A 9,052-nucleotide genomic window follows, 5' to 3' on the forward strand; every position below is an offset into this window, starting at 1 on the left:
TGTTTACAACCATTTATAAATGGTTAATTTGTCTTGAGAATGGGCACCCTATGTATGTATACTAGTTAACAAAATAGTCGGACAAGTCGTAATTTAAAATGAAAAAATGTTAAAAATTTAAATTTTGCATATCGATGGCTGAGTGGAAGATCGACCTATCTCGGAAGCCAGTTCAAAAACGCCCTGTCTCTGAAAATTTTTCAAGAACGCCCTACTTCAAAGTTTGATTGAAAAACGCCCTATTTCAGAATTTGGTTGAATAACGCCCTATCAAAAACGCCCTATCTCAAACGAAAATACATTGAAAATAAGCTGATATAGGGCGCTTTTGAATCGGCAGCTGAGATAGGGCGTTTTTCAATGAAATTCTGAAGTAGGGCGTTCTTGAAAAGTTTTCTGAGATGAGCGCGTTGTTAAAAAATTTTCTGGGGCGTTTTCGAACTGGTTGCCGAGATAGGTCGATCTTCCACTCAGCCATCGATATACTCTGTAAGATTCCTTTCAGTGACCGGACTTCTCCAAATTGTTGTAGATCTGCCACTTTTTTGTGCACATCTACCACACAAGGTCTGAAATCTACCACATATTCGCGTTTTTGAGTAGTTTTATTTTTGCTCAACATAATTTTCTTAATTTTAAGAGCAAAAATTGTCCAACACTAAACACTAACAACAGGCAGAATGGGAGGATAAAATCAACTGTAAAGAGTAAATTTTCTCAATATTTAATTTTTCGTCATCAAACATGGTTTTATTGTGTTAAATTGCAAAATATATGATTTATAAAAAGAATTAATAGCAAAAATGATAAAAACCGGCGATTTTGTGAAAACATTATCAAATTTCAGTGCATCTCAAATTTCTAAAGCGTTGTTTACTTTTAATTGAGAATTGTCAAAATCAGCAAATCCCAAGCAGCATTTCTGGAACGAGCCACATTTGTTCGCTACATCGTGATGTGATAAAAAGAAAAGCTGGTAGCACTCTGCAAGGTTGCAGAAATCTTTCAAAATATGTTCGAAACTGTCAAGGAAAAAAATTACCAAAACCTACTTAATTTTTATCAACTTCAATCTTGCACTTTATTATACTAAAATTAATTTTGTTTTAGATTCTAATTAAAATGTTTGCAATTTAGGAGAAACCTAGCAGATTTTTTTTAATTTTTGTACAAAGTTTGTTCCAAAACCTGAGATCTACCACATTTTTTGAAATCTACCACATTTTTTTGAAATCTACCACATTTTTTTTAGATTCTACCACACAATTTTTTTAAGTCCGATCACTGATTCCTTTGCCATTTCTTAAGATAAATTATCGATTTAAACATTGTTGTAATCAGCGAAATGTCTTATCTTGAATCACATACATAAATACGTATTTTTCACCGGGTAAATAGAAATAAAGTTACAGCAAGTATACCTGTGCGTCACCCTTTGAAAAACGCGGCTTTTGACCTTAAGCCCAGATTTTGAGGGTGTATTTAAAATTCTGAGTATGCAGATTTTACTACTTGTATAGACCTACAACAAGTGTGAACCTCGAAAAAACTATACACATTTTTTTTTTGTCACACAGTGTTAATTAGATCTTCTTTAATAATCTGTATATCGTCGTTTAAAGAACAAAACCGCGTATCAACAAAATGCAAAGCCGCCTATGTGAGGTTGCATACATTATTATCTAGATAGTAAAAACACTCATATTACAAAATGTTTCTCTTTTTTATAAAGCAATCGCATTTCTGGATAGTATATTTCAGGACGAATGGATAATGGTCTGATTATGCATACTTCGCATAAACTTCAAACTGTAATTACGTATGTACTTTGTATGTATTTTGTGTGTATTCCATTACCCAGAAATTAGCGGAACTTTTAAAAACTTAGCGATCTGTTGAGTTTAGATTTTGCTTCACATTTTCTTAAGTTACACTTTTAGTGCACTGGTACAAATGGTTGTGCGAAGTTATGCGAAGTATGCATGAGCCAACAGCTTCTGTAAGCTAATTCAATTTTTGGCAGCAAATGTCAGTTACGCGATTTTGCAGAATGACGAAACGCGGTTTTGTACTTTATACGACGATATGCATGTATGTATATGTGTATAGGCAGCAAAAACTGCGGAAAGAGTTCCGAAAACTGAAAGAAAGGTGAATAGTAAAGTGCCACGAAGGGTTGAGAAGCGAATACTTTTCCGGTTGGTTTTCTGAAATCTTTCATTCTGAACTTCAAATATGCTTTTTCATAGTTAATTATACTCTTAATATGTTCGTCTGTCGGCATAAGAACCTGGGACCTCATGAAGGTTACAAATAGTCGCACGCTTCTCTGCACACTCAGCTACTGTCGAATACGTATATGTACATGTTTTCAAATGTTCAGTTTGAGCAAATATTTAAAAATTATAGTTTTCAAATAACGTGATATTTTTCGGTAGTTTTCGGATACGACTATTATATTAAATATTAAAATTTTACCAAAATTGGAAAATACAAAGGTTCACAAGCACGAAATGGCAATACCGCTCAACAATATTTGTATATTTGTCACTGGCACTTGTCATCAAGTGGCAAATCAGATATTTGGTCATTTGCGTAATTTTTATTTGGCTTATGTAGCAGCATTGCGTTCACACGATTTGGCCACCAGGGTTGTTTTTCATTTGCCACAAGAAGGCAAATATTTGGCTTTTCTGATAAATGACAAATGTAATTTAGCGTTCACATGATTAATTCATATAAAATAATAATAATAGTTTGGCGCTAACACATATGTGCTTTTCCTCCAATTTGTGGCGGTCCCCTTGATGTTGTCACACAAAGGGGAGGGACCTACAGTTTTACGCCGACTCCGAATGGCGAGTGTATTTTTATGAGAAACTGTTTTTCATGGCAGGAATACACTCGGAGGTTTGCCATTCCCTGCCGAGGGCCGACCGCTGTTAAGAAAAAACCCCTTTATCTGCATTTTATTCACTCATTCATTTTTTTCACTTTCATTTTTTTGCTCACTCACTAAGGGCCTAAAAGAATTTTTTGGTGACTTTAAAATTGAAGCACATTCATGTGCTATTTAACATTTCATCAGATAATTTGTTCCGCTTTTTACATGAAACACCAGTTACAACTGAAAAGATTCTTTCTTACTCAGCGCTTGAATTGGTTAACGTAAGAAAATTTTCAAAATTGTCCTTATACTTTTTAACAATTATATACCATTTCACTCCACATCACATCTTCAGAACGATTAATTACGTAAGAAGGTCGAATATTCTTGAATTTTGATCAATTATGCAACAATAACTGCGTCAAAAGAAAATCCCTTATTTATATGAAATGTCCCTTTTTTCCCTTTTAATAATTTTTGATGCAAAATATCCTTCAAATAGGGAAATTACCCACAATCTGGCATCACTGGTGGGAGTATACATAAAGGTGTCGCTGAGCAAGTTGGTGATATTCCGTTACATCGTGAGTGGAGCTAAGCGGACGTTAGAGAACGAGTATACTGCTTAGCAAGTGCAAGTTGTTACTATAGCTCTCGTAGACAGTGGCGGTACCGAAGGGGAGACTGTGTTTCACTGATGTAGTACAGTGAGTTGCATAAGTGTTCACTACAAATTGTACATTGCGTAATGCACATTGATAATTTATTTTTTATGCCAGAGACTGAAAATAAAAAGTTATTTTAAAATTTTTGATATCAAAAAGGCATAGTGAAAAAATTATGCTATAGCTTTTTCAAAGGTACCATTAGACTCGTCTCTCATTCCCACAAGAATTGTGTGATGTAAACAAACACATTCTCATTTATCTTACTAACACAGTCGCAAATATTTGGAACGTTTCGCGTTGGTTAAAGTGAGACCATAAGGATCTCATTCATACAGTGCGTGAATGCATATGTAAGAGTGAAACAAATTATATGTATACATTCCCCTCCCCAGAGTTGCATTTGTTGACGCGTCAAGAAAAAGAAAACAAATAATAAAGAATTTTCAAGTGAAAAACAGCGCGCGTGGTTTCAAGCGGAATACAGAAAAATTTTAAATCTAAAAATAAGCACACAGAAGCGGAGTTTTAAAAGATAATTAATAATAATACATAAAAATAAGTATTAATACAATGAAAAAAAGGCATCTGCAAAATTGCCTGTCAAAAGAAAAAAGAGCTTTTGAGTCAAATGTAAAAAAATATAAAGATTTTATAAAAGTGGAACGTGCAGGTGGTATTAGTGGTTCCATGTGTTTAGAAAATGTAGCGTCCACGTCTGCTGGTAGACTGATTTCTTTCGCTAGTGAAAATGATGCAGTTTCTTTAGAAAATGTAGCATCTACTTCTGCGGGTGGGTGCATTTCTTTCCCTGCTGTTAGTGGAAACTTACCGGCAGCATCAACATTTTCAGAGCACTCTTGTCCCAGTGAGCTTGAAAGGGGTGACTTTTCCGAAACAGATAGTGTAGATTCTGAGGCAGCGGCCGATTCCTACCCTCACAAATGTTGAAAGCAACGAAAAATGCGAGGAGTTAAAGTCATGGGCAGTTAGGAACAATATTTCACAAAGTGCGTTAGAGAACTTATTGCATACGTTGAGAAAAGTAGGTTAGAAAGATTTACCTTTATCGGCCAAAACCCTTTTCTGTACGAGTAAGGAAAAAATGCAAATTTCAAACATTCTCAGTGCGGAATTTTTATATGTAGGTATCCAAAAATATTTTCTTTCATCGTCTTTCGAATTTTTAGATGGAAAAGAAGTTTCAATCGATGTAATTGTAGATGGTTTAAAAGTGTTTAAAAGTTCAAACAGAGTCTTGGGGCCTATTCGTGGTGCAATTGTTGGCTTTTCTTGTACTAGTCCTTTCTTGATCGGCTGTTTTTCCGGTTTTAAGAAACCTCAGAATATAGATAACTTTATGGCAAACTTTTGTGAAGAAATAGAATTACTTCAAGAAAATGGCATCAAAGTGGGGTTTAACCAAAATATATTGCGGTTCAATGTTCGTTTCTTTGTTTGTGACTCTCCAGCCAGGGCATATGTGAGAGGTACGTTTCTCATAATGCAAAAAATGGTTGTCCAAAATGCGATCAGAGGGGTTTATATAAAAATAATAGGGTGTGTTTTTTGAAAGAAGTTGGATGTTTAAAGTCAGACATCACATTTAAACTAAGACACGAACCTTCTCACCACGTAGACCAATTTAAAACGAAAATGAGTATGTTGGAGGAATCAGGTTTTGGAATGGTTTCACAATTTCATTTGGATAGCATGCATTTGATTGATCTGGGGGTCACTAAAAAATTGCTTAAACTTTTAATCAATAAATCGAATGTAAATAACCTTAATAAGAAACTTAGTTTTGTCACGGAGTTTGTTCCATCACAATTTTGTCGAGTGCCTAGAACTTTGGAAGATATATATGTATTTGGAAATCTACTGAGTTTAGAAAATTTTTGCTATATACGGGTACTTTCGTTTTGAATGGTTCTATAAGTAATGATCGATATTACCACTTCTTATTATTGCATTGTGGTATAAAAATTCTGTCCAAAGAGGGATCGCTTCAAAGAGAGACAGATATATCACAAAAAGTATTGGAAGATTTTGTAAAATTTTTTGGCACATTATATGGTGACGAGCTAGTTAGCTTTAATGTCCATGGACTTCTCCACTTAACGGATTGTGTCAAACAATTTGGCCCACTGGATTCTTTTTCTGCCTACAAATTTGAAAGTTATATGAAGCATATTAAAAAAATTATCAAGAAGCCTAACAATATTTTGCAGCAGATATTTCTTAGGCTCCAAGAAAGACTAAGTCTTACGTCAGTTTTGAAGGGTTCTTCTAAATTGGGGTGCTTCAGTATTGACCATAAGAAAGGGAAAGACAGTTTTGGCTTCAGTAAAAAAACAGGACTCATGAAAGTAATTGCCCAAATTAATTCTGAAAATTATGTGTGTAAAAATTACAAAGTTACTGAAAACTACTTCGAGCAACCTTTACAGTCACTTAGTGGTCTAGGTATAGTAATTGCCAGTGACTTGAGTAGTCAAACCACAGTAGTTACGATGTCAGAGATTGAGTTTAAATACTTTTCTATACCTATTGGTGACAAGTTTCTTCTCATACCCCTGCACATTCCATTTTTTGTTGATCATAAACACAACATAACATTACGTAATAAAATTTAATAATAATTAAATTATTATTCTTAATACATGAATCATTCGGGAAACATTTTTGAGGGCACCCAAGAGGAAAACGGCAAGCAAACAGAGTATTAAACAAAACCGGAAATATATTTCCTAACTTATATTTTTTAGATATTTTGCCAAGAACTAGCTATGACGCCGTACATGACCGTATTCCCGAGTCCTCGGTACAAAACGGTAAGGAAAATTTATATTTATAAATTTATATATTTAATCATAATTTTATTTATAATACATACATATATTTCATTAACTTTTTCTGTTTTTTTTTCAAGATATTCTGAAGACAATGAGGGAGCTCGTCAACGCCCAAAGGGAGACAAATACCCGACTGGCGAAAGTTGAGGAAAATGTAGGTTATTCTTCTTTTGGTAAATTTTTTCTCAAACCAACAATTTTTTCTTCTCGCATATTAGCAATCCATACAAAGCCAGGGGATGGACGTACTTGTAGGCAATCATGAGAGGATCGCTATTGCGTTTGGGGAAATGGATAAAGACCAACAAACTATGGCGCTAGCTAAGGGCATAAGGGAGTGCAAAGTGGCCTTAAAAAAAATTCAGTATGACGTTTGTCGCATGATTGGGGAAGTTGCAGACTCCAAAATGGACGAAGTAGCTAGCATGATTTCCTTGCATACTACCACAGCAGTGCTAGAAGTGGAACAAAGATTGCAGTCACCAGACTTTGTTCAGACAATGGTAACAAACAAACCTTATACTTTATTGTTTACAAGATTGTATTTTAATTTTTCATAGACGATGTACTTGCACAAGATTAAGAGGGCGTCAGAGGATATCAGCAGCGTAATCCGCACCATCTTTACAGATGACCTTCTTGAAAAATACAACTGGGAGGGAACGTGGGAGAAACAGCGCTGAGCGAACTAACTTTTGTGAATAAGACTCTGCGCGGTATACATTTTATTCTAAAAAAACCATATATATTTTTCTACATGTACGCCTTTGTATTTAAATTTTAGATCTTTCTCAGCACAAGGCGCTTTAGAATTTGAAAAGAGTTTACGCAAAGCAGTGGTACGTGGCAATCATCGGCTTCAGCAAAAAAAGTACCTTCGAAAAGGCAAAACAGCGACTACAGCTGCTACAACAACAGCCAGAACCGCAACCTCTACCTCTTCCTCAACATCTAACCTAACCTCTACTTCAACTTCTAATTCAAGCTGTAGATAATTTTAATTATAATTCCTAATTTTTAATTTCCTATTAATGTAATACCCTTGTGGTCAGCTGATTAAGTCAAGTGACATTTTGACTAGTTTTTGCTATTTTTCTTTTGTTTATATTTTTTGTATAAAAGTTTCGCACTTTACCTAACCAGCGCCACATAAATCCACATTTGAAACTTCCTATAAAAATTATGAAAATTCAAGAATCTTTAACATTTGCAACCGAAAATTTTAAACTTTGTATTGAGACTTTTTAGATAAGTTTTGGGTATGCAGTTTGGTAGCTTATTAAATTTTAGTAGGTTGAAGTTCAAATTTCAAGACGCAAGAAAATCGCGTTGCTAATGTTGCTAGGCATTTTCCCCCATACAAAAAACACCGTCAGCCAAAAAAATTCAACGCGATTTTCCAGCGTCTTGAAATTTGCACTTTAGCCTACTAAAATTTAATGAGCTACCAAACTGCTTACCCAAAACTTATCTAAAAATTCACAATAAAAAGTTTAAAATTTTCGGTTGCAAATGTTAAAGTTTCTAGAATTTTCATAATTATTATAGGAAGTTTCAAATGTGGATTTATGTGGCGCTGGTTAGGCAAAGTGCGAAACTTTTATACAAAAAATATATCAAAAGAAAAAGAGCAAAAACTAGTCAAAATCTCGCTTGACTCAATCACCTGACCCATCCCTATGCAATGGTTTCCTAATTTTTATTTTCATATTTGCTTAATATATCTCCTTATGCAATGGAACAAAGCTTTTGATTTATTTAATTATATTTTTCGTAGTTTCATAAGTTCAACTAATAATAAATGTAATACATTTTTTTAATGTAAAAAATTATAAAATACGCTTTTTTACATATACATCAAGTGTTATTGATCAATTGTGATGTGTGTATACATCAAGTATGATAAATCAGCTGTGACAAGCATGCTCATCAAGTGTGACTGATCAATTGTGATGTGTATATACATCAAGTATGATAAATCAGCTGTGACAAGCATGCTCATCAAGTGTGACTGATCAATTGTGATGTGTATATACATCAAGTATGATAAATCAGCTGTGAAAAGCATGCGCATCAAGTATGATAAATCAGTTGTGACAGGCATGCTCATCAAGTATGATCGATCAGATTTGATAGGTAGACACATCATCGTTGACTAGTAAAAATCAGCAGGAGTAAGCACTACAGCTATATTTTCATTTATACGAAGAATTCCATAAGTTGGAGGAAGACGGAAGATCACATGTACACAAATGTTTACATCACGTTTTTCAAATTGCTATTAAAAAAGTGATAGAAGTACTTGATTCAGATCTCCATCACCAGTGAGTATCACATGATCAATAAAATGACTATCACTGTTCTTGTAGGGTTGTAGGTTCTGATTTCTCCATGACTTTTAAAAATATGACTTTTATCATTTTGAGCAAATAGTACCGATTATTTCTGCTTTTTATTTTTTTAAGGCAAACTTAAGTTAAACATCAATCAAATCATCGTTAGCATTTATTTAACAATCCAGCGATTCGAACCGAACGATTTGGGAAATCCGGATGAGGTTTCAAGGATAATCGTAACAATTTATGTCAGAAGTGGTATTGTTAAATAAATTCCGAAGGATCAACTTTTGAAAATGGCAAAAATTC

Source organism: Rhagoletis zephyria, unplaced genomic scaffold (assembly GCF_001687245.7).
Source record: "Rhagoletis zephyria isolate East Lansing unplaced genomic scaffold, Rhagoletis_zephyria_1.1 Rzeph_scaffold_00215, whole genome shotgun sequence".
Lineage (NCBI taxonomy): Eukaryota > Metazoa > Arthropoda > Insecta > Diptera > Tephritidae > Rhagoletis > Rhagoletis zephyria.